This window comes from Chinchilla lanigera, unplaced genomic scaffold, assembly GCF_000276665.1.
Source record: "Chinchilla lanigera isolate Chin_1 unplaced genomic scaffold, ChiLan1.0 scaffold00126, whole genome shotgun sequence".
Classification (NCBI taxonomy): Eukaryota; Metazoa; Chordata; class Mammalia; order Rodentia; family Chinchillidae; genus Chinchilla; species Chinchilla lanigera.
This window is the reverse complement of record NW_004955527.1, coordinates 202919-208783: the sequence shown is the minus strand read 5'-3', so window position 1 is coordinate 208783 and position 5865 is coordinate 202919. Positions and strand designations below refer to the sequence as shown.

General features: G+C 53.3%; 1 long non-coding RNA gene across 1 annotated transcript; it reads right to left on the bottom strand.

Moving 5' to 3' along the window:
* Positions 1-268: 268 nt before the first annotated feature.
* Positions 269-3522, bottom strand: LOC106147198. The gene is made up of 3 exons (XR_001231970.1): positions 3437-3522; positions 2502-2576; positions 269-892 (listed from the first exon to the last, which is right to left on the bottom strand). It is a non-coding gene; the product is annotated as an uncharacterized LOC106147198 (long non-coding RNA).
* Positions 3523-5865: the final 2343 nt, after the last annotated feature.

Sequence of the window (5865 nt, the reverse complement as noted above, 5' to 3'; positions counted from 1 at the left end):
GAAAGAAAGAAAGAAAGAAAGAAAGAAAGAAAGAAAAAGAAATCAGTGTTCAGGTTGCACTTCAGACCAGCTAAGTTGGACTCCAGGAGGTAGGAGGAAGAGAGCTATAGTTTTTACTTCCCAGATGATTCTAATGTGTAGGCAAGTTTCAGCAGTGTTCTAAACTATCTCCTATGTTCAGGAACCACTGTCCTTTATTCACTCAACAGACATGCACAAAGCAATTACACCATCCTGAAACCAGTCTCAGAACCTGTTGGGGTTTTTTTTTAGCTTTTTATTGAATACTCCCAATGATGGGGAACTCACTGCCACAAAGGCAGATGCTTTCCAAAGAGCTGGTGCTTTGGTAGGGTACAGGCAGAAGGGATGCATTGGGGAGGAGACTCAGATGTGTTAGTTTGGTGACAGCAATGGTTTTTGAAACTTGACATGTACAGTTTCTTTGAAACCTTACACCCACCCACCCAGTGAGGCAGGAAAGGCCATCACAGTATTGCAGATGAGGAAACTGAGGCTCAGAGAAGAAAGGGGTGCAGCCAAGCCCACTCAGCCCACGTGGTGGAGCCGGATATACACCCCGGAGCGGGACTTCGGGAGGGGCCCAGGACTGGTTGTGGGGGAGACGGGGCTTGGCCCACGGCCGGAGGTCACATCCAGGGGTCAAATCAGGGGTCATTTTCAGGTGTGGAAAGACCTTCTGCCCCAGTTTCCTACCAACTCCCCAACACCCACATTATCCCTCTGCTTCCCTCTTCCCTGACAAATATATTTGTGTCCAGCCCTGGAGACCCAAGGCATCCTCCAACACTAGCGATGACACACAGAAGGAACCACACCAGGCCACGGTGCTCAGGCAGAAGGTCTGACAGTCCGTGGTGCTGCTGAGGTCCTGCCGGGTGGAAGAAGACATCATCCTGGCAGTCCCCGGTTGTAGCCCACCCTGGACACATCTGTGCAGCAGTAACAGCAGCTGCCCTTTCCCGTGCCCCTGCCCTGCCACCATTCCCAGCTCCCGAAACAACCCTGCAAACTCAGGGTTGAGCTTCTCACGGGCAGAAACAAGGCAGAGTCAGAATTTTAAAGATTGCCCTCCAATGTCATCTACTTGCTACTCACAGAGAGTGGCTCCTTTCTCCCTGGGAAAGGGATGGGGCACCCAGAAGCCAGGGCTCAGGAGATCCCGGGGTAAGGACACCCATATTCAATCACTCCTCCAGACAGGGACCTCACAACCTCCACCAGACAGGTGAGCAACGGCTCCCGCCCCTACGAGGACATTCCTTCCAGAAGGTTCTGTATTGTTTGTACATAACCTCCACACCCAGCCAGTTCCTGAGAAAACCGCTGGGAGCCAGCCAACCGGAAGGAGGCCCACGCAGCAGTGGGACAGACGTGGGGTAGACACCAGGAGACTTGGATGAGAGTGCTGAGCCAGGAATGTACAAAGGGCCAGGGATGATGGCACCTGAGTCCCAGGAGGTCTCTGTGAGCAGGGCTGGGCTTTCCATCTAGAGCATTGGGCAGGTGATTCCCTTCAGTGGAATAGTGACTTACGGTATCACATGGCCTCTCAGAGATCTCTGCGTGACTCTGATGTTAGATCTGGGCAGAGGGCTGTGGTGGCTGAGAATGTAGAGGGGGTGGGGAGGGGCAACCAGCAAGGGACAGACCAGAGCCACCACGGCCTGGAGATCTCTGAGCCATGCACCTCCTTCTCCCACAGGCCAAGTCCCCTCGTGTCCCACAGCCACAGGCGTCCCTAGGAGGAGCCCCAGGGAGGATGCTGGAGGCCCATCCCATCCCCACCCCGTAAGCCTCAGTTTCCTCTTTTTTAAAATGGAACAATGGCCTAGATAAGCACTGTGCAATTGAAATACAATGTGTACCATAAATTTCCTGGTAGCCATATAAAAAAAGTAAAAGCAAGTGTAATTCATTTTAATGAGTTAGTATTGAACCCAGGTCTCCAAAATATTAATATTAACCCGTATGTAACTATTACTGACATTTACATTCTTTTTGATACTAAGTCATGAAGCGCCAGTTGTGTCTTTGATACCACACATCTCAGTTTAGACTAGCGACATAGCCACAGCTCAAAAGCCCTCTGCAGCTAGGGGCCACCATAGTGGACAGTAGATACAGACAATCTCTTGGGCCTCCCCCAAAATCCTGGTTACAACGGGATTCCCAAGGCCAAGCTGGAGCCCTCACACATTTGACTCGTGTCATCCTGGGGCCTGCCTGGTCCCAGCCAGGCAGCACGTGTGGGGAGTCATTTCAAGTGGCAATAAAATGTGTCACTGACTCTGGAATCCAGCATACCTGGCGTACTCAGCTGTGTGCCCTGGGCAACTTATTCATCCTTTCTGAGTCTCGGTTTTCCCATGTTTAAATTGGAAACGATGATAGTTAACATTATAACACACTTACTCTGTCTCAGCTGTGTTGCCCTCAGCCGTCTATGTGTACTGACTCCTCATCTGAAGGTCTCTTACCTGTAATCCTAGCTCTGTGCAAAGGACCGCGAGTTTGAGTTCAGGCTAGGCAACAGCGTCTTAATGAGACCCTGTCTTAAAACAAACAATAAAAAAAGGGCTGGAGATGTAGCTCATTGTGAAAGACCTGAGTCTAATCTTCAGTACCACAAAGCGAAAAAAGTCTGTCATTCAGTGTTCCAATTTATAGGAGAGAGAGTTGAAGCCCTGCGAAGTAACTCGTCCAAGGTCACACAGCGAGTGTGTGGCTGGGATTCAAACCCAGGCTGTCTGGCTGAACCTCAGGTCCACACTGGTTGCCTGGGGTGGCTACAAGGGTTAGGTGAAGGATTTCGGAAAGTTTCTGGCACCGCACCTGGCCCATAATGGGCATGCAACAAATTGTTGCTGCTGCCCTTGACTGAGGCAAGAGGGGATATGGGAAGAGCCCCCCGGTGACCTCTAAAGCCTGCGGCACTGCTGGGTCCTGACCAACTAGGAAGCAGCCCTCTCTGAGCTTTCCTTGTGCTGGCCCAGCCACAGCCAAGGGGAATTTGGTGGAAAAGGCATCTTCCTTGTTACACAGGTTCAGAGCCTCCGAAGGTGGATGATTCAGGGACTGCAGGGCCTGGGGCTCATGGCTTTGGGCTGGTGGGTGGCCTTGGTGTCAAAAGCAGGTGCAAGACCAGGCCATTGGGTCCCAGTGATGGCATCTTCGGAGGTCGGGGGATGGAAGAACAGGGAGAGGGACTCAAAGGTCAAAGGACTGAGAACCTGGAAGCAGCCACAGTCATAACCATAGTCAGAGCTGGGGATGTGTTAGCAGGAGGGTGCATTCTGCTAAAATAAACTAAAATCCTGATTCAAACTAACCCCAAGTAGCAAAGAGGAATTTATATTTGAAAAGTCCATACATAGTTCTGGCTTGAGCTGGATTCAGTTGTTCTAAAAATCACCAAGAGTCCACATTTGTCTCCATGTTCCCACCGCTGCTGCAGAGTTGCCTGCCCCATGCTGACACCAAGGTATCTCCTGGGGCTATACGCACCCCTTCTCCCTCCAGCAGGAAAGAGAAGCATCTCTATCCCAGCATTCCCAGCCCAGGTCCTGAGACTTACTCTGATTGGTCCAGCATTGGTCACATGGCCATCTCTGAGCCAATCCCTATGCCTGGAGGAATGGTATACACTGATTGGCTGAGTTTAGATCACGTGCTCTATCTGCTCCCACCACCTGGGAATAGAGACTTTGGAAAGAGATTGGTGCTCTGGGAAGACAAAGAGTAATAAATGTTTTTTCCACTATGCCTTGGTTCCATGTCTGCCACTGCCTGGCTGTGTGACATGGATAGACTCTCCCTCTCTCAGGCTGGAGGCGCTACAACAACTCTGCTATATAAATCAGACCCAAGAGGAAGATGCTGCAGTTGAACTGGGAGTGACGACCCTGATTCTGTCCCCTCCCTACAGGGGCCCCAAGATCCTCCATCGTCCCCTCTAGGTCTGGCAAGGGTGGGTCACTGGAGTCAGCATGGAGCCTTGGGTAGTTCCTGGCACACGATCCCAGCTGCACCAACCAGGTGATGTCTAGGGAACCTGACATCAAGGTGGCAACTGAGGTCTTGTCTACAGAGGAGAGGGAGGGAACTTCACAGATCCCACCATTGCTGCAGCCCCTCAGCACCCTCAGCCCAGTCAGAAGCCCCTGCCGCTCACCACAACTGCACACCTGAGGAGGAACTGGAGGATGATGGGGGTGATACGGCTGGGGCCATCGCTGCTGTGGGCCATTTGGCCAGGAGCCAGGCTCGGGGAGACAGCATGACAGAGCTGCCTTTGACTCCAGAGGACAACAATGTCTTTGCAGTGTCCCTAAAGGCTGGCCCTCACCTCCTTAGTCCCCTGGACCAGGTTAGGCCAGTACTGAGTTGTTTCAGATTGATAAGAGGATGGTGCCCGTATGTGGTGCTGGCAATCTACAGCGAGCAAACCACCCCTGCCTTTGGTCTCCTTGACTTCCGACGTCAGGAAAGGCACAGGCCGAGGGGAGTGCTCTGCTGTGTGAACCAACTTTCGTGGAGGGCCTGCTCTGTGTTCCAGGCTGCCTTGTGTTACTGCATTTCGCCCTTGGCTAGAGGTGAGGCGGGAGCTGTTATCCCCGCCCTCCCTCTCACAGGGGCACCTGCCTGCACCACTTGGCCAGAGGTGACACAGCTGGGGTCTGCCACCGAGGTCCGTGCAGCTAAAGCCCACGTGAGGAGCAGTCAGCGTGACTGGTGGGGTGGCCACAGTTTGGTCACTGTCCCTGAGCCCTTGAAGGATGGAACGGGAGAGAAAGATCCACAGGAACTCAGAGGCCAGGATGACACCTCCCCCGGGGATACTTCCAGGAGCAGATTTTCACTGGACTTGAAAAAATGGTGTGACACTTGAAGCTGTGGGACAAAGGCCCGGGCAGCCTGGTGGTGTGACCTGAATGTACTGTCACCGAACCATTTTGCGCAGCGTGGGAAGAATCTCTGGACTGCTAGGGGCTGGATAAATGGGCTTGGGGCTCCTTTTTAGCTCTGAGGTGCTGTGGTTCTGAATTTGGTGTTTTTCCAACACACACACACACGCACGCACACACACCATCTGCGGTCTCAGCCCCTCCAACCTCCCTCTTCCCAAAACGTCCCTTCCCTCCCGCTGTGTTGTGCCCATTGATGTCTCCCGCAGCCCAGTATCTGCTCCACATGAACTAACTTTCAAAGGCCCCATCAAACCACCCTGGCTACCAAACCACCCTGAAGTCAATGGCATAAAGCAGCCACTGGACTTTGCCCAGCCTGGGGTCAGGAGCTCAAACAGGGCACATTGGGCCAGTTCTACTCCATGGTGACTGGAGGAACAGGAGCAGAGGTCACCTGGAGAAGTGTTGGCTCATGTGCGGCCATCAGCAGGGCCCAGCAGGACAGCTGAAGCAGCACACTAGGGTCTCCCCTTGGTGAGTCTGGGCTTCCTCACAGCATGGCGGACAGGTTCCAAGGTGCCCATGCCAAGTTTGCAAGAAGGGAAGGAAAGTCATTCCTTTGACCTGAGCTTGGAGGCCCCAGAGCATCTCTGCCTCTCTGTTTCTCTCTCTCTCAGCAGCCGATGCGCAGAAAGCCCCACCCAGTTCAAGGGCAGGGGACACAGGCCCCTGTACTAGGTGGGGACACATCCAGGCCACAGTGCAGGAAGAGCAGGTTGAAGGGGAGACAGTGCTGTAGCCACCTCTGGAAAAGCTGACCTGCCATGTCACCCTGCGGATGGGGCCCAACCCCATTCACATCTCACAGCCTCTCTTCACAGTCCTGTCCCTTCTGCCTGTCCCCCTCCGCTACTTCTGCTCCCCTCTCAGGGCT